The sequence below is a fragment of the Talpa occidentalis genome, unplaced genomic scaffold (assembly GCF_014898055.3).
Source record: "Talpa occidentalis isolate TD23 unplaced genomic scaffold, MPIMG_talOcc4v2.1 talOcc4.11, whole genome shotgun sequence".
Lineage (NCBI taxonomy): Eukaryota > Metazoa > Chordata > Mammalia > Eulipotyphla > Talpidae > Talpa > Talpa occidentalis.
Window position 1 is genome coordinate 8591050 of NW_023601104.1, and position 26766 is coordinate 8617815.

At 47.3% G+C, this 26766-nt stretch overlaps 1 long non-coding RNA gene across 4 annotated transcripts; it reads left to right on the forward strand.

Annotated features, from left to right (window-relative positions):
• Positions 1-13435: 13435 nt before the first annotated feature.
• On the forward strand, positions 13436-26757 carry LOC129146726 (uncharacterized). 4 transcript variants are annotated; one of them, XR_008553825.1, is made up of 3 exons: positions 13436-13454; positions 24290-24438; positions 26719-26757. It is a non-coding gene; the product is annotated as an uncharacterized LOC129146726 (long non-coding RNA). The 4 variants fall into 4 exon arrangements; XR_008553827.1 differs by lacking the exon at positions 13436-13454 and adding an exon at positions 22970-22990; XR_008553829.1 differs by lacking the exon at positions 13436-13454 and adding an exon at positions 23073-23091.
• Positions 26758-26766: the final 9 nt, after the last annotated feature.

The window sequence follows — 26766 nt, forward strand, 5'->3', positions numbered from 1 at the left end:
AAAATTGCCGGACAGTAATGGAAAGAGTGCATTAGTGAGGTTTCTGTGCTGTCACCCTTTACCCAGAGCCTCTCCCGCTCTCCCCTGTAAGTGGCCCTTTGCTCTCCCGAATCCATTATCTCCCCAGGATGCCCCATTATGTGCTGAGTGAGATGGAAACCACAGTGCCTGCTGCTGGCTCTGGGGAGGAGGAACAGCAGGCAAACAACATTTCCCAGAAAATAAGAACCAAAACAAAACTTAGTTAAATGATGAAGAAAGCAAGAAGAGACCCTGCAAAGTTTTGACTGTACAGCAGCCTGAGACATTTGCTTTGTTTATGAGGGAAGATTTAGCGAATGCAGATAAGGTGGCGAAGAAGTAATTATAGATTATATATACACACACCTTGAAAATACCATTTCTAGAAATAATAAAAAAATTATGAAGGTTCTCGGAAGTGACAGGCTTTTTGGAATCAAGGATGATAATCTGAAATTTTTAATGAGTAACAACTAACATTCATTGAGCACTTGGTAGGTGCCAGGTGATGGACTAAATTTCTATATGCCTTATCCTTCACTTCCCAGAGACACTCTAAGAGGTAGATGTTGAAACGATCCCCCTTTGACAGAGGAGAAATGGGCTCCAGAAGGTTCTGGAACTTCCCCAAACTCATGCAGCTAGGAGGGATGGGGCCAAGGCTCTACTCTGTGACTGCTGTCTCCAAAGTCCTGGTTTTCACAAAAAGTTCATGCGGCATCATACCTTCCATGTTGTTGTTGTTCCTGGGATTCATCTCGTCTTCCAATACTGCCTTTCCTGAAACCTCTATCCCCCTTTCTTCCTTGTCTAGTCAGTGATATATCTGAGTCATTAACAAAATCATCAAAATACATTTATTCTGCTCTGCTGGGGGCTGTGGATGTAGCTGTGTGTGAAGGAGGTGGCCGCTGCCCAAGAGTGATATATTTGGCTCACCAGGGTTTCACACGGCTGGTTCTTCTGTCCTTCTGCCCATCCTCCCCTCCCCCAACCCACTTGTCTGGGTCCTACCCACTCTTCAGAACTGAGCTCAAAGGAACCCAGAGACTGAAGCTAGAGAGGGGCCCCTGAGCCACCCCTTCCTGTGAGAAGGTTCTTAGAAATCTTCAAAGGATTTATTTAGCCAGTGTTACAGGGTTTCAGGCCATGGCTGAGGAACAAGCACCAAATTGAAAAGCATCTTCTTCACTGATAGGCTTACATTTGTTGAAACTCAGTTTGCTGATTTTTTGTTTGCTTGTTTTGCTCTGATCTGGATAAGGAAAGTGCCCAAAGGCACTGCAGAAGGAAAAGCTTGGCTAGGCTTTGGGTTTTTTTTTTTTCCTTGCTGTGAGAATAAACATGTGTACCCACAAACACCGAGAAGACTGAGGATGGCAGAAACTTCTCTGCCACCCTGAAACCCCACTTTTGGGGTTTATGCACAGAGGCAATGTGGCCTAAGTAGGCCTCAGGGAGGCAACACTGGGGTGAGCAGGCTCAGCGCTCTTGGTACATTTTAGCGCAGGTAAGTGGCTGGGCCAGCCAATTTCTAGGAATCAACTCACAGTCAGGGACAGAGTTGAGGATCAGGAGGTGATTAGGGTGCATGGTTTTGCTCTGTCACTGGGCATGTCATTAGTTTTGTTTAGTATCCTTACCTGAACAACAGGGGTAGGAGCGCTGTTATCCTTACTCATGGGTCTTGTTAATTAACTCAATTGATGTAAAGTCATAATTATTTTTGAAATAGTTGGTCAAAGTTCTTTATAATATATCGATGTGATCACATCAAAACTCTGCTCACAGGACTTTTTCTCCAGGATTTGGCCAGTGTTCAATGTGGTAGACCACAAGGCCATGTCCCCACCTCCCTGCCAAGCACCCTAACTCCCACTGCACACATCTGTCCAGAGCTCTTAATCAGACATGCTTCTTCACGTGAGCATTCAGGCTGTTTCCTTTTCCTGCTATTGGTTAGATGAGTAGATATTATTAGAAACTTAGCTGTCATCCAATCTGATGGAGACGGAGAGTAGAAAATTTAGGATGGAGGTGTCACAAGACCCAAAACTGGAGGTGAGGATAACGATGATTAACATCACCATAGAAATTGCCACAGAGGGCCTCCCTGGTGGCTCAAGGGGTTGAGTCGCAGCACTAGGAAGCCATCCGCAACCACTGCAGCACGGCAGGAGTTCGATCCCAGCTAACCCCCATGGCGCAGCAGACCTCTCCTGTCTCACCCGCTGCTCCCCTCAGCAGTGCATTTCAGTCAATCCTACTGTTCTGTTCACCACTCTGTCTCTGGTGAATCCTCTCACCCCTCACACCTCTGGCCTGTACCCCAGCTCTTGTATGCATAAATAAATAAATATTAAAAAAAAAAGAACTTGCTGCAAAAATGAAAACCTTACCCTCCAGCTGCAGTAGCAAGCACCAGACTGCTATAAAAACGTACACTTTCCTCATTTGCTCTAGAGCAAATGGGTTTATTCCTCCCTCTCCAATCTCTGCATTCTTCCTTTATAAGCGGAATGAACTCACACAAGTTACTTACCAGAGCTTCATTTTCCTCATTTCTAACCATAACTACTCAGCCACAGCCTGTGAGAGTGGCTGGGCCTAGTAAATATTAGGTCAATTCAAGCCTATTTGGGAAGAACTCCTAAATGTGAAGATGCCCTCTAGTGAGCATTTGGAGAACTGCAACCAATAAAGGCCAGCTTCTGATTCTAGGTAAAGATTTAGGGCACAATTGCAAGAATCCTTTGAGTTATCAGACTTCTGTAACTTGATTACCTCAAAGCATTGATTAAAATTATGGGAAAATAAGAGGATTTCAAATGTCAAGATAATGAAAACTATTAAGCATCATATGCCCTAGTGAATGTTGCGTTAACTTCACCTCCTGTCACGCTGTGGCTTACAGGTGGGCAACTGGAAAATATGCCTTTTACAAAGAACCTATGTCTGGATCATTGTATTCGACTGGACCCCTTCACTGACTGCTTACTAATCTTGGTACACACATTGGTCAGTCAGGAGAGATCTCTGGGATTGTGTTGACATCTCTCTAACACAAAATATACATGTGGACTAAGTGACATGAAGAGGAAAATGCAATTCTCAACCAAATCCATTCTGGTCTCTCAAGCTCCCTATGTGGTTCGCCACATTTCCACAAGTCTGGCTTTTGATTTTCCACTTTTATTCATTTATTTAGTTAGTTTTTATTTATTTATGCATCCAAGATCTGGGGTGTAGGCCAGAGGTGCAGTGTGTGAGAGGATTCACCAGAGACAAAGCGGGGAGAATAGGCAGATTTACTGAAATACACTGCTGAGGGGAGCAACAGGCGAGACAGGAGAGGTCTGCTGCACCATTTGGGTCAGCTTCCTAGTTGGGGGTTCAAACTCATGCAGCAGTGTCTGGTGACATAGTTTGGTAGCACTGGAACTTTAAACCCTGCACCACCAGGGAGGCCCTTGATTTCCCACATTTTGCACTACTTCCCCCTGGAGGCAACCCCAAGAGGGTGACATCCTGAAATGAAGAAGCCCTAGAGGTCAGGTGGCAGAAAGTCAGGGAGGGCTATCATGTTGCAGAAGTGGAGAAAAAGAAAGGGAGCACCTCCTTTCTTCTTATAGGAGGTTGCAGCTTTAGGAGGTACAGAAGGTGTGAAGATTAACTAATGGCCACTAGCAGTCCATTTCTGCCAGTTTCCGCCTTGGCCCCTTTCTGCATTCACTGTCCAGTGAAGTCCAGGGTCCCAGAAAGTATAAGGAACCAGAAAGAAATTTCTTCTCAGACCCGGGATGCTGTGCTCTGAGTTGGAGGTGAGTCCCAGGGCAAGTTAGGGTTAATTAGGCAGCTTCAGGGACAGTACAGGCAGGGAATTCTGGGAGAGCTAAAGAGGTGATAACCAGAACACACTGCAGAGATAAGGTCAGAAACCAGAGGTTTCTGATGAGGTCAGAAACAGTAAATTTAAGACTAAGCTATAAGGTTTATGGGGGCAGTAAAGCTGAAAAGACCTTGGACAGAGGAGGTGAGATAAGAGCTGGGAACATGGGCACATCTGCCCAGAAGATATGGCCCCTAGGAAAAAGAGCCAATCACAAAGCAGGATGATGACATTTTAGAACAGAGGAAAAAGGTTTAAGTATCCCCTAGACATAGGCCCATTCTGTGTCTTTTGCCCCTCCTTGGCATGGCTGCCTCGGTGTCTTTGCTTTTGTTCTTTTCCTCTAAAAAAAACTACCCTTTCTTTTTTAAGATTTATTTATTTATTTGTTTGTTTGTTTATTTATTTATTTATACAAGCACTGGGCACAGTCAGAAGCGTGGGAGGGCGAGAGAATCCACCAGAGCCAGAGCGGGGAGCAGAACAGGCAGACTGACAAAGTACACTGCTGAGGGGAGCAGCGGGCGGCAGGAGAGGTCGGCACGCCATGTGGGACCCTCCTCCGGTGGTCGGGGATCAAACTGGCGCTGCAGAGGCTGCGGGCAGCTTTGCAACCCAGCACTCAACCGCTGCGCCACCGGGGAGGCCCAACACTACCCTTTCTTGAACAAAGTGTGCTGCTCTCTGCTTACTTACCTAAAAAGTGTGCGAACTCCTTTTTACAGTTTCATGGGACAAGAACTTGTGGTGGTTCAAGGGCTACCAGGGTAAACAGGAGCAGCAGCAGCTGTAATCACGGTAATGATACTGAATGCCAGCCTCAGTTTCCCTCAGCCAATAAAAGGGAACAGAGTTGTTTTTTTTTTTTTAGAGATTTATTTATTTATACATACAAGAGCTGGGGTACAGGCCAGAGGTGTGTGTGTGTGGGGATGAGAGGATTCACCAGAGACAGAGTGGGGAACAGAACAGGCAGATTGACTGTACACTGTTGTACACTGTTGAGGGGTGCAGCGGGCGAGACAGGAGAGGTCTGCTGTGCCATGGGTTGCTCCCTGGCTGACTGGGGATTGAATTCATGCTGCAGAGGCTGCAGATTTCTTTGTAGTGTGGTGCTTGTGCCACCAGGGATGCCCAAAAGGAAACAGAGTTAGAGGAAAAGGAAAGTGGTTTAATTTGTTGACATGTGAGGAGGGCAGCAGACTCATGTCTGAAAGACCACCATGCTGCTCTTCGGCAGAGTGCAGGGGTATTTGGACAAAGGAGGAAAACAGAAGGGTGATGGGCGAGGGTCAGCATGTCCCTTTGATGCAGGCATATGGAGAATCAGGTGGGCACCAGCTTGCTTTGTTAACACCTTGATGTTTAATTTCCTTATTATCCTCTTAGGGATCTCCTTCCTTTTCTTTAGAATGCAAGAAGACAAAATTGTTAAATGCAACAGACAGGAAAGCTTATCTGATGGGGCAGGAAGAGAGACCGGTCCTGTTTTACTGCATCAGTAATGGCACACACCAGCTTGAGAGGCAAGCTCTAATGTCTCCCTCAATAAAGCTCTCTTCAGTAGGATTTCACCTGAGTTTCAAGAAAATAAGCCCAGAAACAGAGCACTCCTACCTCAGGATCTGGGACCTTCTTTGCCAAGGGAAATGCATTTTGCGCTGGCCTTCACCCAAAGTGAGAAAATACAGGGCTTTGTTGTGGAACCAAGAAAGGAGGGAGGAGCTGTGACTGCTAAGATAACGAAAAAGAAAAAAAGAGTTAGCAGATCCTATTCCAGAAGCAACTTACTCTCCTGGGAAGTAAGGAAATATTCTTCTAGGGCCTCAAAGGGAAGAACAGGAGTGTGATGTAGGGCAGAAAATGCAAACTTGGTGGCCTTACAGTATCATCTAGATGAGTGTGTTTTGCATTTTGGAGCTTCACAAATCCAGTGTGGGGAAAGGAAACCCCTGCAAATTGTTCCATCGGACAGTGATTCTAACACCTAGCAGAGTGCAAAAAGCGTATTTGACTCATGTGAACATACATGTGAAACCAGCAGGGAAAAGTATATCTGAAAAAAAAAAATAGCACACATCCAGTGTTCCAAAGTAAAGAATAGCAGTCTGGTAATTGCAGACCAAAAAGCTTTTTCCTCTTGGAGCGGGAACACTAATGCAGGCATTGTTCCTCCTCCAGGCACGAACAGAGCCTCAGCACTTCAAGGCGTTTATACCTATTAGGGTGTGCTCATCACAGCTCTTAACAAAGTCTTCAAATTATACCCTTTATAATTTTGTTATTCTCTTTGTGCCACAAAGTCTTATGCTGTGCATTACCTGAAGGCAATTCAGTTTATCAGGAAGAAAAGAAATACTGTCCTTGATTTTCCTCTTAGCACATGCTGAAATTGCTGGATCAGATGCTCTAGGGTCATCCTCGAGAGCCACCTTCAGTCAGTTCCTCAGTACTGCTGTGAAAATTTCTTTCCATCTCAACTTGTGAGTGAAAAGATACAACCGCCTCAAGCTGCTCACAAGGATATGGCTCGAGCAGCTCCCAAGAAGCACTTGTATTGGGATGATTGCTTTCTGATGGAGGGCAGGAATAGGAAAAAACTGAAAAGGAGGTGCACCACCAGACCAGAAAACTGGCTCACACAAGGAGGTCAGGGTAGAAGGGATTCGCACAGCCATTGACACAGCTATGGAAACCAAGATCCTTCAGCAGCCAACACCTAGATTACAAAGCATAACATCCAAGCAGGTATCAGACTGCTGTCTAGAGCACAGGTCCAACGGTAAAGATAAGGAGATTGAGCCCAACAGGCATCAAAAGTAAAGATGTGGAGATTGAGCCCACTTGTGGAATCTCCGGTCCCTTTCAGATTCTGCAGTTATCTAAAATCCGCCACTAGCCCAAAGGCTCACAAGCAGTGACCCCTCCCATAGAAAAGAGGACTGTATCAGGGCAGTCTCTGCACAGGCTGGGGCAGCAGTCCATCTGCCCACCTGTGACTATGCAGGTGCCTCTTTTCATTAACTCTCTCCCTCTGCAGGGCAGCAGCTTCCTGTCTACCCGTGACCTGCACCTGCTGGGACTTCTCTTCAATGACTCCCCCTCAGTGGAGGCCGCTCTCCTCTTCCTTTGGGGCAGCTCTTCCTGCCTGCTTGCGTCTACCTAACAGAGCAACCCAGATATAAAACGGGTTGCCTGACTGTGGGTCCTCACCCCTGCGCTTAAAAGGGACTTGTTAATACTCCACTGCAGGCCCACACAAAAGGTCAATAAAAGGTTTATTTCCAAAAGAAAGGGAAAATGAACAAATGAATAACTCAGGGACAAAAAGAGGGAGATAAACTCAGGAATGCATCCTACCCTTTCCGCTGACCTGGAATCCCAATGGCAGCTGAGAGCCCGGGAAGAGCCAAGAGCCTTGAGGCAAGAGAGAGACCCAAGGCCCACCTGTCTGGTTTTACACCAAACCTGGCAGCCTAACCGCGCCCTCAGGGCCTGCGACCCTCCCTTTGGTGGTGACAGGATTTGTCATTCCCAGCTTCTTGATGGCTTTGGTCTGGAGTGGGGGTGGAGCCCACAAAGCCCTTATGGAGTTTGCTCAGGACATCCTTACCTCCTAATGTTAGGTCTTTATTATATGTTTAAATGTGTTTGATTAGGGAAAAAAAAAGCTTACGGTAGTCAAAAAGAGTTAGTGAGAGCCTCCCTGGTGGCACATTGCTGTGAAGCTGTCCACATCCTCTGCGGTGCTGGTTCAATCCTTGCCGGCAGCGGAGCTACCCACATGGTGCGGCAGACCTCTCCTGGATTGCCTGCTACTCCCCTCAGCAGTGTATTTCAGTCAGTCTGCCGGTTCTGCTCCCCACTCTGTCTCTGGTGAATCCTCTCACCCCCCACAACTCTGGCGTGTGCCCCAGTTCTTCTATGTATAAATAAATAAATATTTTAAAAAAAGAGTAAAAAAAAAAGTTATTGACCTGGTCTATGTTAACAGAGATAAATGTGGTTTTGTTTATACAAGGACTGCTTTTTGATAAAATTGTTTTTAAAAAGACTAACCCACTATTTCTTCCCCTTAAAAGAAGTAACTTTTTTCCCCAGGTCAACACCTTCATTGATTTTTCCTTCCCTTGTCCTAGACAAAAAAATGAAAAATTAAAAAAATTAAAAAAATCTCTGGTATATGAAAGTGTTTCATTTGTGACTCTGCAATTGAACTTCTGCTGCTGCCCTGCAGAGGGGAGCATTGGTGACAGAAGTGTTAGGGGGAAAGGATGTCCTGAGCAAACTCCATAAGGGCTTTGTGGGCTCCACCCCCACTCCAGACCAAAGCCATCAAGAAGCTGGGAATGACAAATCCTGTCACCACCAAAGGGAGGGTCGCAGGCCCTGAGGGCGCGGTTAGGCTGCCAGGTTTGGTGTAAAACCAGACAGGTGGGCCTTGGGTCTCTCTCTTGCCTCAAGGCTCTTGGCTCTTCCCGGGCTCTCAGCTGCCATTGGGATTCCAGGTCAGCGGAAAGGGTAGGATGCATTCCTGAGTTTATCTCCCTCTTTTTGTCCCTGAGTTATTCATTTGTTCATTTTCCCTTTCTTTTGGAAATAAACCTTTTATTGGGGCCTCCCCGGTGGCGGTGGCGCAGTGGTTGAGCCCTGGGTTGCGAAGCTGCCCGCAGCCTCTGCAGCGCCAGTTCGATCCCCGACTGCTCCCTGGCCACTGGAGGAGGGTCCCACATGGCGCGCAGACCTCTCCTGCCGCCCGCTGCTCCCCTCAGCAGTGTACTTCGGTCCTTCTGCCTGCTCTGCTCCCCGCTCTGGCTCTGGTGAATTCTCTCACCCTCCCGTGCTTCTGACTGTACCCAGTGCCTGTACAAACAAACAAACAAACAAACAAATAAATAATACATGCCTCTTAAAAAAATAAAATAAACCTTTTATTGCCCTTTTGTGTGGGCCTGCAGTGGAGTATTAACAAGTCCCTTTTGGGGGGGGAGGCCCCACAGTCAGGCAACCCAGTCTTTGTCGGGGTTGCCCTGTAGCACGCTCAGCTGTGTATTTCAGGCAGTCCGCCTGTTCTGTCCCCACTCTGTGTCTGGTGAGCCCCCTCCCGTGCCCCGCCCTTCTGGTCTGCACCCCAGTTCTGGAATGCATGAAGGAAATACATCGTAAAAAAAAAAATCACACACACAAAAGACAACCCCAGAAAGGGATAAGGTGTTCGCACACCCTGTGTCCGACCAGGGCTTCCTCCGCAACACCCACACACACACACACACACACACACACACACACACACACACGCGCACACACGCGCACACACACGCACCACACACGCACACACACACGACCGTGAAGCCCATGGCCCCGACATGCGGGCACGGAGCCCCGAGGACACCCTCGGAGAGGAGCCCCGGCTGCGCCGCGGGAGGGGGGCCGAGGGGGTGCGGGTCCGGAGGGAACCCCGTGACTCGGAGACCGGCAGCGGGCGGCCGCGACCCCAGCCCCGCGGACCCCAGCGCCCGCCAGGCGAGCGCGGGGCTCGGAGACGGGGCGCCGGCCGGAAGCCCAGGAGGCCGGGGGTGGACGGGGGACCCGCGCCCCGGGGCCAGGGCGGGCGGTTCTGGCTCTTCGGGACCCTCTCCCGGCCCGGGGCCGCGCTCGGGCGTCCGGGGTCCTCTCTGGACGGCCCAGAACTGGGGGTGCCGGAGCGGGAAACCTCCCGTCCCCTTCTCCCGCGGCGGCTCCGCGGCCTGAAGCTCCTTTCCGCGAAGGGCCTCGCGCAGCAGCGGCGCCCGGCCCCCGCGCTGGACGGCGGACCCGGGGGAACCCGCAGGCTTGGGGGTGCGGAGTCCTCACCCTGCCCTGCGGCACGTTGTCGGGAAGCAGGTGAGGATGGTAGAGACGGATCTCCTCCGCCCACCTGGCAGGTGAGGACATAAGAGTAAAACTCCTCGGAAAAAGTGATGCGGGAATTGTCAGGCCTAGTCTCCCAGCCGGGAAGGAGCCCAGGCTGCAGGGCAGCGCTGAGGCCATAGACCCCCGCGGTGGGTGTCTCACGAAGCCGCAGCAGGAACTTCGCAGACGCTCAGGCCGGCAAGCGAGTAGAGGCAGGTTTGTTTAGAGAAAGAAAAGGTTTATTGAGGAGAAAAGGAACCGAAATAAAGGGGGACTCCCAGGCCAGGGAACCAGGCCAGGGAGGGGCAAGGAAGCCCAAGTGGAGCCGTGTCTCAGGGAATATAGACCTTTTTTTCCCTCATTATTCTAAAGCTGCCCCAGGCTCTCTGTGACTGGTTAGTTCTCGGCTGTCTCACTTAACTTGCTACTGAGCGGGGGATCTTCACATTCCTTATCTAACAGCTTTCTCTTTCCCCATTTGTTGCATCTTTAAATTTATGGCCCAGTCTTCTGGATGGGCATCCCTGCAGTGAAGTTAAACAGCTGCCCTTCTAAGTTGTCCATAAATTAAACCACTCTCCATTTCTCCAATCTCTGCCTCCCTTTACCACCCGAAGGAAACCAGGACCAGCGTTGACAATGTTGTTCTTGGTCCTGGGATGTTTGTTTTTCCAGGTGGAATTAGTTACACTCCTCTTGCTGCCCTTATCTCTGAAGCCTTCCTCAGTTCTCCGAGGTCCCCTCCTGCAGTGTCCCTAAAACTGCCTGTTTACCCTAACTTGCCCTGTGTCTCAAAAGGACGGACTCTAAGAAGCCAGCAAGGTGGCTCAGGCTCAGAGGACAGGGAGAGGGACAGACCAAGGGGAAAAATGTCAGGGACAAACAGGTATTGGGAAGGAAAGGTCAGGAAACAGATTGAGGTTCTGGGGTGCTGTTACAGAGTGATCCTGGGTGGGGGGGGTCTCTGAGGAGCGATGACTTGACGCGGAAGAAGTGACATAATGGGCACTTCAAGCAGAGGGAACCTCCCGTGCAAAAGTCTGACATGGAAAATGTGGTTATTGTCAGCGATGTTCACAGGGCCTGTATGTGTGTGGGGGGCAGGCGCAGAGAGTGCAAGGAAAGCTGAAACACCGCCCTGTTTTAGTCAAGGTGATTGGATAACCCGCCATAGGAATGGTAATTTGATTGTCCCCTTGGTCCGGGGACCAGCCTCCGGCAAAATGTCGTGTCAGGGTTCCTGAAAGGATGAGAAGGCCTGGGCAAATACGAATGATCTGAAACTTAGGGACTGAGGGGAAGGGAATGAGGAGACGCCTACACTTGGTGAGGTGTTAGTATCTTCTGCTGAAAGGCTCAGCAGGTTCTTTATTTATACATTTTTTGCAAGCATTGAGATTACATTATCAAGTGCATAGAAACAAAGCAGAAACAATTAGTGCATCTCCTTTTCCGTGCTCTCAGCAAGAAGGCAACCTTCAAGGTTAATAAAAAACTAAGTCTTACACTAAAATTCATTGTTTCAGCTAAACAATAACCTAAGACAATAGATAGCCGCCAGTACATCCCTATCAGCTAAAGCCTAACCAAGAAAAGACTTTTCTTATTCTCATGGCCTTCACACCAGGGGCCTGCTACTACTCAGCTATCAGAACTTCCTTTACCTAGAAACTCCTTAACTCAAATAGCTTCATTTAAGAACTTTCCCAAGAAACTTCAAGGGAAGGCAAAAGAAGGACCCACTATAATTATTGTATTGTAATGCTTGTCAGGCATGCACAACAAATCATCTCCCATTATCAAGTGGGCCAAACTGCCCAACAACTAATTTCTAAACAAACAATTTTTCGTGCTATTCACTTACAGTATGCTGATACATATAATTTATTGACTAATATACTTTTTGATAAATTTTTCTCTCTCTATGACCAAGAACAAAAAGCAAAGGGATGCCAGATCTTCAGCCCCACGGTGTGAGGCCTTTTCTTTTAGCTGCTTGTCAGTATCCTATCTGGCTGGAGCAACAAGGCCTCCTGCAGCAGTGGACACCACTTGAGAAGGCAGCCCCAAGTCTGGGGAAACAAACTGATCATCAGCCATGAGGGAAATAAATAAATAAATAAAATAAATGCCCAGACATGAAATCCAAAGCGTAAGAGTCAAGCAGAAAAGACCCCCACGGGACCTCCCTGGGGGCGCAGGGGTTAAAGAAAGCACCATCAAGCCCTTGCCAGCCCCTGCAGCAAGAGATGGACCCCTCCCGCCAGGAGCAGCGCATAAGAGGGCTGCAGACCTCTCCTGTCTCACCCGCTGCTCCCCTCAGCAGGGAATTTCAGGAGATCCACCTGTTCTGACCACCACTCTCTCTGGTGCATGCTCTGCAACACCCCCCCCCCCACACCCCAGTGCTTGTGTACTCGATAAATAACTCTTGGGGAAAAAAAAGAAAAGCTCCCCCCCACACACACACCCCACAGTGCAGGGACACACACTAAACCCATCTTGGTTGTGAAAAGGAGGAGCTTGTCAGGAACAGCTGCCAAAGAGCAAAGTCGATCCGATGGAGGAAGATACTCTCCCCGGGGGGGGGGGGGGGGGGAGCAGGTGTCGAGGGTTGGAATGGGCCGGGGGGATTGGATTCCACGTGGGAATCGAGATGATTTATTTTGGGGGGCGACGTGCTGGGTCCCTGGAATATTTTGATTAAATGCAAAGTGGAGGCCTGTGATGGGAGCACGCGCAGGGCTGCAGGTGAGGTTAACTCGGTGGCGAGGCGGGTTCCGAGAGTGGCATGGGGAGCCCCTAAGCTGCTGGGAGAGTCTCCCGCGCGTTTGCAGCCACCGGAGGGTCAGTTAATTTTCCAGCGTCTCTCCCAAAACACACGACACACTGCGAACCTTTGCGGGGCGGCTCTGAGCAGATCCGGGGCGCGCACGGTGGTGGGGCGCAGGACCAGAGTGGGGGTCTGTGGGTACAGGCAGCCGCTCGGGCTCGGGCGCCGGGGCCTCTGCGGCATCACCTGGGCCTTGGGCGCGGGAGGCGCGGTGGCCTGAAGGGCGCAGACCTGGGGGCCGGGGCGGAGCATATGAGGGGGCGTCTCCGCGGCCGGGCCGGCTCGGGCCCCCAACGAGAGCGGACGCGCAGCGGTGGGGACAGGAGGAGGCCCCGCGGGATCGCCAGAGAGAGTCCAGATCCCCCGGGCGCTGGGGGGCCTGCTCGCCCTTCAGCCCCCCCCCCCCCACCTCAGCCCGCATCCCGGACCCTCGCCCCCGGCCCGCCCGCGCCCGCCCAGAGAGCCGGGAGAGTCTGGGTTCTCCGCGACCGGGAGCCTCCCCCGGTCCAGGCCTCCTGCCCGCCCTGCCCCGGGCGCCCAGCTGCATTGTCCGGGGGAACGCGAAAGGCCCGCGCCAGTCCCGGGAACCCCGGGACCCTCTGCCCATGTGCCCGGAGCCCCCGGAGCCGGCCCGGGCGGCAGAACCCAGCGCTGACTGGAACGCGGCCCCCGAAGTCCTGGGGCGGGACGGGGGGCGGGACGGGGGGCGGGGGGCGGGGGCGCTCCTCTCTGTGGCCCCCGGGACCCGGCGCTGCGCGGGGACGGTGCGCGCGGCGGGGGCCGTCGACGGACTTGGGCCCCGCTCAGAGCGGGTCTCGGGTGAGCGTCCCCCAAGCTCTGCCCGTGGGGCGGGGACGAGCCTGGAGGCGCCGCTGCCCCCCAGAAGGCGGACGCCGCCCGGGAGCTGCGGGAGGAGACCTGGGGGGAGGGGGAGCTGCCGGCGGGACCCGCCCGGGACCCGGAGCCGCAGACGCAGCGGGGGAGCAGGAGCCCGACGCCCCCCCCCCCCCCACCGCTCCCGGGCGCTGACGGGGCCCCAGCCACCGACGGCGGGGACTCCCGAGCACGCTAGAGCTGGGGGCTGGGGCGGGGCGGGGGGCGCCTTCTCCGTGGCGCTCTGGGAGGGGTAGCGAGGGGATCCTCTGTGCGCCCCGGAGAGGAGAGTCGGGGTGCCCTAAGCGGCCTGGGGGCGGTTCTCCGCGGCAAGCGGGAGAGTCTCGAAAAGCCGCCCAGACGCGCCAAGCGGGCGCCGCGGTCAGGAGCCCTGAACTTGGGGGCCGCAGCCGCGGATGCTCCCGGAGCAGCGGAGCCGCCTCAGGGCACCTGTGGGTGTGCGGGTGAGGGCCCGAGGAGCCTCAGGGGCGGGTGGGGCCCTGGCCTGTGGGGGAGCCCACGGCGGGGAGGGGACCGGAGTGGCCCCGCGGGGAGCGCGCTCTCCCTAGGCAGGCGGTGCCCACGGGCCAAGGGCTGCCTGAGCGCAGGGGCCGCCGGCAGCGGGGGACGAGACCTGGAGCGGCGGGGACGGCAGTGAGCACCCCCGGGGCTGGGTGGGTCCCCCAAGAGAGCTGAGAGTCTCAGACCTCAGAGTGCGCGCAGCTGGGGTGGGGGGTGGGGGACTGAGCCCGGGCGGGAGAGGCCGGAGCCGGGGGCCCCTGCTTGGGAGGGCGGAGTCCGCCCGGACTGTGCAGTGGTTCCCCCTGGAGGGGGCAGAGCTGTGGGGGGACAGTCTCGAGCGATCATGGGCTGGGGGTGCCCTGGCTGGAAGGAGCCAGTTTCTGCTGTGCGTGTCTGGATTGTGCTCGGCTGCACCGCTCGCCTGTGTGGTCATGGCTGCAGGGCTGAGCGGCCAAGGGAAAGCAGGTGGAGGTGGTGGAGAGACAGCAAATGGCTGTGTGGACCCAGGGGTACGGGAAGACTGCTTCCTTTTGGGGTGTGCGCCTCAACACCTTTGTGACCAACCTGGGGTACTGAAAAAAAGGGCGTTTGGGAGTGGAGGCCTTGGTCAGCAGCATGAGGGTGGGGACCTGTCCGAAGGGGCAGAAATGCTTATGGGGCTCAGCTGAGCTGGGGGCTGTGAAAATAAAGGTGCTGCAGGCAGCAGGGAGCAGAAGAGGGCCACTGGGGGCGAAGCAAGTGAAAATAAGGTTAGAGGGTCCAGGGGTAGAGGGTCCAGGCCCTCGCCATGCATGTTGACCACCTCAGGCTCCAGGGCGAGCTGGGGTCAGCCTGCAGGTTGACCCCCCCCTCAGCCTCCAGGCTGGGCTGGGGCCAGACTCCTGGTCAACCCCCTTGGCCTCCTTGCCGGGCGGGGCCTGGTCTCCCAGGCGACCCCCTCCGTCTCCCCGGGATGTGTGTGGCTTGCGCTGAGTCCGAAGCCTGGACAGGCCACGAGCCGGGCGCCCCTGCAGCGACCGCGGAGGCCGCCCAGCCGGAGCAGTGGAGCAGTGGTGCCCCCACGGGGAGCGGGGCTGTGGGGTTGGCTGGAGGACCGAGGGGGGCCTGCACAAGGGCTCCTCGTTCCGCCCTGGGGGCGCCCTGTCTGGAAAGAGCCGGTTTCCGCCGTGGCTGTCCTGATGTGCTCGGGGCGCTGCGCCCTGTGCGGGTCAGGCCCGCAGGGTTCCGAGGCCAAGGGAAACCAGGTGGGGACGGTCCGGAGACCGCAAAGGGCGGGCGGAAGGAGGGCTGAGGGAAGAGGCTTCCATTTGGGGTTTGCTCCGAGCGTCTGTGCAGCTCACTGCAGCCGGGAAAACTGGGGGCCTTTGGGAGTGTGGGCTTTGCGGGGGCGGCCTGAGGGTTAGCACCTGGGGGAAGGGGTGGGCATGCTGACGAGGCTCACCTGACCTGGGGGGCTGGTGGATGCCCTCGGCCTCTAGGTCGACCCGGGGCCAGCCTGTTGGTCGACCCCTAAACCTCCAGGCCGGCCGGGGACCGGCCTGGAGATGGAGCCAGAATCCTGGTCAACCCCCTCGGCCTCCAGGCTGGGCTGTGGCTGGCTTGCCGGTCGACCCCCTCAGTCTCCCGGGGATTGTGTGGCTTGTGCTGAGCCCGAAGCCTGGTCAGGCCCTGAGGCGGACATCCCTGCATGGGACCATGGTTTATAGTTGCTTGTTGATTTTGATTTTTACTTTGTATTAATTAGTCTTTTTCCTGGTCCCTTATTAGGTTTTCTAAATTCTTGCTATGAGTGAGACCATCTGGTATTTTTCTTTTTCTAACTTATTTCACTGAGCATGATCCCTACTAGCACCATCCATGTTGCTGCAAACCGTATGTGTTCATCTTTTTTGAATGCTGAGTAATATTCCATGGTATATATGTACCACATCTTCTTGATCCAGTCATCATTTTTGGGCATTTGGGTTGTTTCCAAAGCTTAGCTATTGTAAATAGTGCTGCTATAAACATAGGGGTGCAGGTGCCCTTTGGAATTACTGTTTCTGTGTCCTTTGGGTAAATACCTGGGAGTGGAATTGCTGGATCATATGGAAGCTCTATGTTTAATAGGTTAAGAAATCTCCACACAGCTCTCCATAGTGGCTGGACCAGTTTGTACTCCCACCAGCAATGCAGGAGAGTTCCTTTTTCTCCACAACCTCGCCAACATTTGTTGTTGCTAGTTTTTTTTTAATATGTGCCATTCTCACTGGTGTGAGATGGTATCTCATTGTAGTTTTGATTTGCATTTCCCTGATTACAAATGACATTGAACATTTTTTCATATGCCTGTTGGCCATTTGCATTTCTCTTTGGAGAAGTTTCTTTTTAGTTCTTCTGCCTATTTTTTGACTGGATTATTTTCTTTGCTGTTGAATCTCATCAGCTCTTTGTAGATTTTTGTGATCAGTCCTTTATCACTAGGGTTGTGTGCAAAAATTTTTTCCCAGTTGGTGGGGTTTCTCTTTGTTTTGGTTATTGTCTCTTTTGCTGTGCAGAAGCTCTTTAATTTGATGTAGTCCCTGTTTATCTTTGCCTTCACTATCACTGCTTTGGGTGATGTGTCTGTAAAGATGTCTTTGAGGTGCATGTCATGAAGTGTTTTGCCTATATTTTCTTCTATATATTTTATGGTTTCAGGTCTTATGTCTAGTTCTTTAATCCATTTTGAGCTGGTTTTTATGCATGGTGTGAGGTAGTAGTCAAGCTTCATTCTTTTGCATGCAGCAATCCAGTTTTCCCAGCACCATTTATTGAACAAACTTTCTTTGCTCCAGTGCATATTCTTTGCTTCTTTGTCAAAGATTAGTTGACCATAAATCTGTGGGTTTATTTCTGGATTTTCATTTGGTTCCATTGGTCCGTGTGTCTGTTCTTGTTCCAATACCCTGCAGTTTTGATGATTATGGCTTTGTAGTATAGTTTGAAATCTGGGCGTGTGATGCCTCCATTCCCTTCCTTTTTTTTCAGGAGAGCTTTGGCTATTCAGGATTTTTGGTGCTTCCGTATGAATTTCATCAATAATTGTTCTGTTTCTTTGAAGAATGTCATTGAAATTTTTATTGGAATAGCATTGAATCTCTAAATTGCTTTTGGTAGGATGGCCATTTTAATAATGTTAATTCTTCCAATCCATGAGCACAGGATGTCTTTCCATTTCTTTGTGTCGTCCTCTATTTCTTTTAACAGTGTTTTATAATTTTCTTTGTATAGGTCCTTTACCTCTTTTGTTAGGTTTATTCCCAAGTATTTGATATTTTTTTTGTTTCAATAATAAAAGGGATTTTTTTTTTTATTTCTTCTTCTTCAGATTTATTGTTTGTGTATAGGAAGGCTACTGATTTTTGCATGTTGATTTTGTATCTTGCCACTTTACTAAACTGATTGATGAGTTGAATTAGTTTTTCTGTGGAGTTTTTGGGGTTCTCTATGTATATTATCATATCATCTGCAAATAGTGATAGTTTAACTTCTTCCTTCCCTATTTGGATTCCTTGCATGTCTTTCTCTTGTCTTATTGCTCTGGCTAGGACTTCAGTATTATATTGAAAAGCAGTGGTGAGAGTGGACATCCTTGTCTTATTCCAGATCTTAATGGAAATGCTTTCAGCTTTTTGCCATTGAAAATGATACTGGCGGGCCTCCCCGGTGGCGCAGCGGTTGAGCGCTGGGTTGCGAAGCTGCGCGCGGCCTCTGCGGCGCCGGTTCGATCCCCGGCTGCTCCCCGGCCACCAGAGGAGGGTCCCACATGGCGCGCAGACCTCTCCTGCCGCCCGCTGCTCCCCTCAGCAGTGTACTTCGGTCCTTCTGCCTGCTCTGCTCCCCGCTCTGGCTCTGGTGAATTCTCTCGCCCTCCCGCACTTCTGACTGTACCCAGTGCATGTATAAACAAAAACAAACAAACAAACCAGCAAACAAATAAATAAAGCATGCCTCTATAAAAAAAAAAAAAAAGAAAATGATACTGGCTATGGGCTTGTCATACATGGCCTTTATGATGTTGAGATATGTTCCTTGTATCCCGACAATTTCAAGGGCCTTTATCATAAATGGGTGTTGTACTTTGTCGAAAGCTTTCTCAGCATCTATTGATATTATCATATGGTTTTTATATTTCTTTTTGTTGATTTTTTTTGTTGTTGTTGTTGGATAACATTGATTGATTTTCAGATGTTGAACCATCCTTGTGTCCCTGGAATAAATCCTACTTGGTCGTGGTGAATTATCTTATGGATACATTGTTGGATTCTGATAGCTAAAATTTTATTGAGGGTTTTTCCATCCATGTTCATTAGAATGATTGGCCTGTAGTTTTCTTTTTTTGTGTTGTCCTTGTTCAGTTTTGGTATTAGTGTAATGTTGGCTTCATAGAATGTGTTTGGTATTATTCTTTCCTTCTCAATTTTTTGAAAGAGTTTGTGAAGGATAGGCACTAATTAGTTTCTGAATGTTTGGTAGAATTCATTTGTAAATCCATCAGGTCCTGGGGAGGTTTTTGGGGAGGTTTTTGATTACCATTTCAATTTCAATGCTTGTAATTGGTCTGTTTAGGTGTTCTATTTCTTCTTTATCTAGCTTTGGGTGATTGCAGAGTTGTAGGAATTTGTCCATCTCTTCTAGATTGTTGAATTTGTTTGCATATAACTGTTCATAGTAGTTTCTGATTATTCTTTTGATTTCTGCTGTGTCTGTTGTGATTTCTCCTCTTTCATTTGTGATCCTATTTATTTGTGCTTTCTCCCGTTTTTTGTTTGTGAGCCTGGCTAGGGGTTTGTCTATTTTATTTATTTTTTCAAAGAACCAGCTTTTGGTTTCATTGATCTTTTGGATTGTTTTTTTAGTTTCAATTTCATTTATTTCTGCTTTGATTTTTATTATTTCTTCTGCTGGTTTTGAGGTTTTTTTTTTGTTGTTGTTGTTGTTCTTTTTCTAGTTCTTTGAGCTTTGAGATTAGGTTTTTTTCTTTGAGATCTTTCTTGTTTCTTGATGTGAGCCTCTATTGCTATATATTTTCCTCTTATTACTGCTTTTGCTGTGTCACACACATTTAGGAAATTGGTGCCCTCCTTGTCATTCAACTCAATGTATTTTTTAATTTCTTCTTTGATCTCTTCATTAGTCCAGTGGTCTTCCAGTAGCCTGGGTTTCAGTTTCTGTGAGGTAGGAGAGTTTCTTGCCTTCTTTTTATGGTTTATTTCTAGTTTGATACCTTCATGGTCAGAGAAGATGGTTGGTATGATTTCAATCTTGGTGAATCTGTTGATGTTTATCTTGTGTCCCAGTATGTGATCGACCCTGGAGAATGATCCGTGTGTGCTTGAGAAACATGTATACTCAGATTTTTTTGGGTTTAGTGTTCTATAGATGTCTGTTAACCCCATGAGCTCTAGATCCTTATTTAGAGCTTTAGTGTCCTTACTTATTTTTTGTCTTGTTGATCTATCCATTGTCGATAGTGGTGTGTTGAAGTCTCCTACTACATATGTGTTTTCTCTGATGTCTGTTTTCAAAGATGATAACAGTTGTCTGATATATTTTGGTGCTCCTTCATTTGGTGAGTATATGTTAATGAGTGTTATTTCTTCTTGAAATATTGTCCCCTTGATCATAATGTAGTGACCATTTGGGTCTCTTTTTACCTTTTTGAGTTTGAAATCTGTTTTAACTGATATAAGTATAGCTGTTCCTGCCTTCTTTTTTGGTCCATTTGATTTTAGGATTGTTTTCCATCCTTTAACTTTGAGTCTGTTTTTATCTTTTGTAGTTAAATGTGTTTCCTGGAGCCAGCAAAAGTCTGGGTTTTGTTTCTTAATCCAGCCTGCAACTTTGTCTTTTTATTGAAGAGTTTAGTCCATTTACATTTAGAGTTAATATTGATATGTTAGCATCTGGATTTGCCATTGTGTTTGTCTTTCCTCTGATTTTATTTATTTATTCCTTTAATAACTTTTTTTTGTTTTTGGCCTTCTTTCGTTGTTATTCATCCCTCTGTTGGTTCTGGCTTTAGGACTCCTTGTAGTATTTTTTGGAGTGGGGGTTTAGTCGTAATGAAATTCCAGAGTTTCTTTTTGTCTGGGAAGGTCCTTATTCTTTCTTCATAGAGGAAGGAAAGCTTTGCAGGATAGAGTATTCTTGGTTGGCATTTGTTGTCTTGGAGTCTGTTAACTATGTCCCTTCACTCTCTCCTTGCCCGTAGTGTTTCTTGGGAGAAGTCTGATGTCAGCCTGATTGGTTTCCTTTGAATGTTATCTGTTTCTTCCCTCTTGTCAGCTTCATTATTTTTTCCTTGTCTTGGATTCTTGGGTGCTTTACTATTATGTGTCTTGCTGTATTTTTCCTTTCATCATGGAAGTTAGGTGTTCTTCTTGCTTCTTGTATGTCTATTTTCAGCTCCTTCACGTTTGAGAAGTTCTCTTCTATTATTTCCTTGAATATTTTCTCTGTTCTTACATTTCTCTCCTCTCCTTCTGGTATTCCTATAACTCTTACATTTCCTTTCGTCATGGAGTCAGATAGTTCCCGAAGTCTTTCTTCTGTCTTTTTCCTTTGTACTTCTCTTTCCTTTCCTGTTTTGGTTCTTTTTGTTTCTGTGTCTTCAAGAGTACTTATTTGTTCTTCCATTTCATCTATTCTGCTTTCACTGCTTTTCCCAGAGTTCTTTAGTTCCTCCATTAATTCTTTGATCTCCTGCATTTCTTTTACTTCCCTCTTTAGGGATTCAATTTTATTCTTCTGATCGTTGATTATTTTCCCATATCGTTTTTGACTTCCTTCAGTTTTTTAATCATCACAATTTTAAATTCTCTTTCTGGAAGGCTCAGAAGTTCTTCCAAGTCACTGTCGTAGCAATCCGGTGGGTAGTTTTCTTTTGGTGGTGTCTTTTTCCTGAGGAGTTGCTAGGTTGTTTGTAGTTTTTCTTCTCCCTGCTGCCTGTCTTCTAATTTGCCCTATGCATTGGGACACTGTGTCGCTGGTACTGGCTGGCATCTTTCTGGTGTGCTCTTTCTGGGATTTCAGAAACTGGTGGTCCAAACTACTCAAATGCTTTTATGCCAGAAGTCCAGTGATGCAGTGGTACTTTGAGTATGTTAATGGTCTCTGTCACAGAATAACTCCTCCTCCTGTGTTTGTTAATTCCAAAGGTGTGTCTTGAAGTCCCACAGACTTCCCTCTGGCTCTGTGGGGAGCCTTCTGCCAGTTTCAAGGAGTCTTTATTGAAGGAAAGTCCCTGTTCTAAAATGGCGGCTCAGAGACGCACTTTCCTGCATGCACAGTCTGCCCTGGCCTTGGCTGCCCGCTCCCCCTTTGGGCTCAGACTGCTGGCCAGAAGGGGCCTGGTGTGGGGGTGCTTCCCAGCTCACTCCTAGATCCGCGGGGAGCCTTCTGCCAGTTTCAAGCAGTCTTTATTGAAGGAAGGTCCCTGTTCTAAGATGGCGAGTCGGAGATACACTTTCCTGCGCGTGCGGTCTGCCCCGGCTTTGGCTGCCCCCTCCCCCTCTGGACTCAGACTGCTGGCCAGAAGAGCCCTGGCATGGGGGTGCTTGGATCCAGATACATCTTAAGTGAGGCATTGAGGGATACACAGCAAGGATCAGGGTTCTTGCCTCCATGCCCTGCATGGTGCCAATTTTTTTTTATTAGGGCTCCTTCAGACATGTGCAAGGTGCCTCAGACAAGACTGATTTTCCTCTCTCCTTCCATTAGCCTATTTTAAAAATCCATGTCCAGTTGATTTACTATGTATTTTTTTCTTGCAGAAACACTCAAATCTATCTTTTATTTTAAAACACAGTCTGTTCCTCTTCATGCCCTTATTCAGAGAACCAGATTGATGGTGAGCCTGATGTGGCTCCAAGTTGGGGTAACCACTTGAAAAAATGGGTTTTGGGGCCTCCCCTGGTGGCGCAGTGGTTGAGCGCTGTGCTGCGAGGCTGCCTGCAGCCTCTGCAGTGCCAGTTATGTACCTGGCTGCTGGCGAGGGTCCCATATGGCATGGCGGACCTCACCTGCGGCACCCACTGCTCCCCTCAGCTGTGTACTTTGTCAGTCTGCCTGTTCTGTTTCCCGCTCTGGATCTGCTGAATTCTCTCATCCTCCCGTGCTTCTGACTGTGCCCAGTGCTTGTGTAAATAAATAAATCTTTAAAAAAAAAAATGGCTTTTGTCTACATCGGGTCGGTTTGCATTTTGGAGGTGGTTTCACTCACGCCCCTCTGTGTCTTCTTTAGTCCCACCTTAGACCCTGTAGTCACTCATCCTCTCTTCTGTGCAGTGATGCTCCAGCCCCCCCTGGATCCTGCATGTCCCCATTTGTCATGCATGCCTCCTTTTTATTAGTGTTAGATATTATTGAAAAATGAATAAATGCTTATAATATTTTTGTTTTGATTTCTAATATGGCAGTGATCAAAAACCCAAAAGAATTTTGTGTCCTAATGTTTTTTAAGGCTGTAAAGGGAAGCTGAGATCCTAAAGTCTGAGAACTGCTCCTATACAATATGTTTGGGATGAGCTCTCAGACTTAGGCCGGTGACTCTGGATTACAGTTATCAGGAAACACCTTATTATAGTTGAGATTAGCTGTTGGCCCAGTTTCTATTCTGTTTGTTTGTGTTGTTTCAGTACTGTCTGAGTTATTTAAAAAAGTGTGCCACAGAGACCACCTGTGTTTATGGAACCTAAGAATGATAGGATGGGTAGTGGAGAATTAGAGCTATAGGGTGTTGCATTTGAATTACATAAACAATAAGATTGGCAGAGCCTCCTTAATAATCGGATCTATATTCTTTGTGATTAAACTATAATATCCTCTTTTCCTTAAAGAAGAAGTGATATGGGCCTCCCCTGGTGGCTCAACGGTTGAGCGCTGAGCTGCGAAGCTGCCCGCAGCCTCTGAAGTGCCGGTTCGATCCCTGGCCACCGGTGAGGGTCCCACATGGCGCACAGACCTCTCCTGCTGCCCGCTGCTCCCCTCAGCAGTGTACTTCGGTCCTTCTGCCTGCTCTGCTCCCCGCTCTGGCTTGGTGAATTCTCTTATCCTCCTGCGCTTCTGACTGTACCCAGTGCGTGTATAAATAAATAAATAAATAAATAATCTTTTTTTTTAAAAAAGTGATATGCATTATAGGGAAACATCAGTGGATTTTCAAAAGTTATCAAATTTGGCCTTTCTTAGAATAATATGCCATGTAATAACCTCAACTGGGTTGACCACGACTTTAGTACTCGGATATAAGTTCATTGCTAGATGGTCATCTTTTGTCAGATTTTACAGAGGAAGTGTTGACTGCCGGTTAAGAGCTTTGATTCTGGCGTCAGACAGATCTCTGCTTTTTGCTAGCTTTATCATTGTGGACTTGTATATAACTCAGATAACCTCAGTTTACTAATTTGTGAAATGGGGACAATAATATGTACTTCACACTCATTATTAAATGAGATAATGCCTATAAATGAAGTCCTTAAAATGTTGCCTACCAGGTAATTATAAATGTGAGATTCTATTATGACATTATCATAATCCTAAGTTAAGGTTTAAATGAGGAAAGCTCTAAAGAGCCCTGAATTTCAAATCAATTACTGTTACTTATTAGTAATTCAGGAATTTTTTAGATAACTTCAAGAACATAGAACAAATGGAAAGAACATGAAAAAAACTTGTTGAGTTTCAGGGAACAGTTTTCTGAATTTGTTTTGATATGTTGGAACCAGTTTGTGTCATTGACATGCGGCTTCTTACTATAGCTACTTGTGTGCAGGACTTCTCTTGTAGTTTGTCTGAAGCAGCTTTGGGTTTATAGTTACTTGTGTGCAGGATGTCTCTTTCAGTTCTTCTGAAGCACCTTTAGGTTTGTGTCTTTGTCTTATTCTTATCTGCTTGTAATGAATGAAGATGGTATAGTAGAATAAAGGAATAAGACTTTGGGATTTAAAATCACACAAAACCCACTTCTAGTTCAATGCTAAAACTTATGAGTGCTTTGCAAGTTCCTGGTTATCTCAACTGTAATATAGAGATAAATGTCTACTTCACAGGGTTGTTAGGTAATGATATGAAAAATATATGAAAACACCTTGTAAATCAAGATGAATGATATCAATGTTATTTGTTGTCCTCAGTCATAAACATTTGTTGAGTCAAGGTAAAAATGGTAAAAAACAAAGCAGAATTTTTTGGTTTCATTAAATTTCAAACTTATTTCTACCTTAAACACAATATAGATACACCTGAATTCATAGATTCTCGACTTCAAGATGCTATTCAGAAGATGAAAAGGCTTCATAAGATACTGCTGAAAAGACAAAATAGGAAAAAAGAAATTAAGAAGCAAGGTCTAGAATTGAAATTAAAATTGTGGTGAGATCTTAAGGTAAGAATTCTATAACCATATATTGACATGTAAAAACAATTTCCTTTTAAGAGGTAAGAGAAGCGTGAACTGTGATAGTGTTAATGCAGTCTGCTTTTATTGATGTATTTGTAGCTAGAGTGACAGTGGTGTGTATATGTGTTACGGGTTACAGGTGAGGAAGTTATCTTTTTGAACTAAAGATGGTAAATTTGCAGTCTGCCAGATGTCCGGCATTCACTGTGCTGTGGCGTTCACTTCCCTGGAAAGCCCCGCAGGCCTCTCTTACAAGTATCAGGCTGGGTCTCCTGCATCTCAGGCACAGAGAAGGATTTTGGTGTCTCCTTTCAATTATACATGTCTGCTTTTCCTTCAGTAGGTTTAGAGTTGAGAGATAAACACACAAATATATAAAATATTACTCCTCTGATTCCCATTATTACTTGAAGGAAGTTTTATGACTAACTAGTGGGAGAATCCTCTGTTTCATGTGCTGGTCAAGACCTCTACAGGCAGCTGTAAAGTGCTCATGGTCTGGGCTCATGCTGTATTTCCTTCTGTCTCAGTAAATTTCTGGTATGCAGCTAACTTTCCAGCATTATTGCACCTCCTGTTCTCTGTAGTATTGAGGGATGGAAATTGACCAGATGTTGGTACTGAATTTTGCCCTTCAAAGAGCACTGTTTGAAAATATTTGATTTTATATGTTTTTTACATCATTTTTCATTTTTGCACAATGTATGCATTTTCATCTTGGTTATAGTCCCCATAAAATTCCCACACCCCTTGTTTGGATCCTATTCCCTCTTCCTCACCCCCACCCCCGTAGTGTGTCTCTGGTTTGCAGTTGCTTGTTGATTTTAATTTTTACTTTATTATAATTTGTCTTTTTCCTGGTCTCTTATTTAGGTTTTCTAAATTCCTGCTCTGAGTGAGACCATCCGGTATTTTTCTTTTTCTTTCTGGCTTGTTTCGCTGAGCATGATCCCTTCCAGCTCCATCCATGTTGCTGCAAATTGCATGAGTTTATCTTTTTTGATTGCTGAGTAATATTCCATTGTGTATAGGTACCACATCTTCTTGATCCAGTCATCTATTTTTGGGCATTTTGGTTTGTTGTTTCCATGGTTGTTTTCATAGCTTATCTATTGTAAATATTGCTGGTATATACACAGGGTGCAGGTGCCCTTTTGAATTAATGTTTCTGTGTCCTTGGGGTAAATACCTAGGAGTGGAATTGATGGATCATATGGAAGCTCCATCTTTAGCAGATTGAGGAATCTCCACACAGCTTTCCATAGTGGTTGGACCAGTTTGCACTCCCACCAGCAGTGCAGGCGAGTTCCTTTTTCTCCACATCCTTGCCAACATTTGTTGTTGCTAGTTTTTTTTAATATGTGCCATTCTCACTGGTGTAAGATGGTATCTCATTGTAGTTTTGATTTGCATTTCCCTGATGACAAGTGATGTCGCACATTTTTTCATATGCCTATTGGCCAATTGCTTTTCCTCTTTTGAGAAGTTTCTTTTTAGCTCTTCTTCCCATTTTTTGATTGGATTATTTACTTACTTTTTGTTGAGTCTTGTCAGCTCTTAGTAGATTGTTGTGATCAGTTCTTTATCATTAGTGTTGTGTGCAAAATTTTTCTCCCAATTGGTGGGGTGTCTCTTTGTTTTGCTTACTGTCTCTCTTGCTGTATAGAAGCTCTCAAACAGCACTTTTAAGGTAAGGAGCATTATAATAGCTGATTGGTTGTTTTTGATGAATTTATCCTTGATCAATTGACTGACTTCTGAGGAAATTTCTTGCATGACAATATGAATTAATTAATAATGAAGAAGTTAAAAAGGTTCCCAGGAAGACCTTTGGGTTGGAAATAAAGAATTGTCCAAAATGCTGTGCTTCAACTAGAGAAATAAATATCTTATTCTTATTGAATGTCTGTAATTTTTTATTTTGGAGGAAACAATACTAATCTTGAAGTGTCTGAAATTATTTGATGGTATTCTGTTGGGTTACCCATTAGTTACAGAAATATTAAATAGAAACTTAAGAAACTTGAAACCTGGTAATTATCATACAGTGATAGATGTATGTATTCTAACTCTGTCTGGGAATACTAACAATTTTATGGGAAGTGGAAACACTGTAAGATTTCCTAACTAAAGAAATAAAAATTATCTGAGCCTTCTTGTTTGTATTTACATAAACATATAAACTTGTTAGAATGATTGGAAACCATGTTGGAATTAAAAAAAAATCAGTAAGTGTATTTGCCTTCTTTCCCCATGTTTTATTAGTCTGCAAAAACTAGTGAAGCTTTGCAAAGTAACGAGGAGACGGAAAAT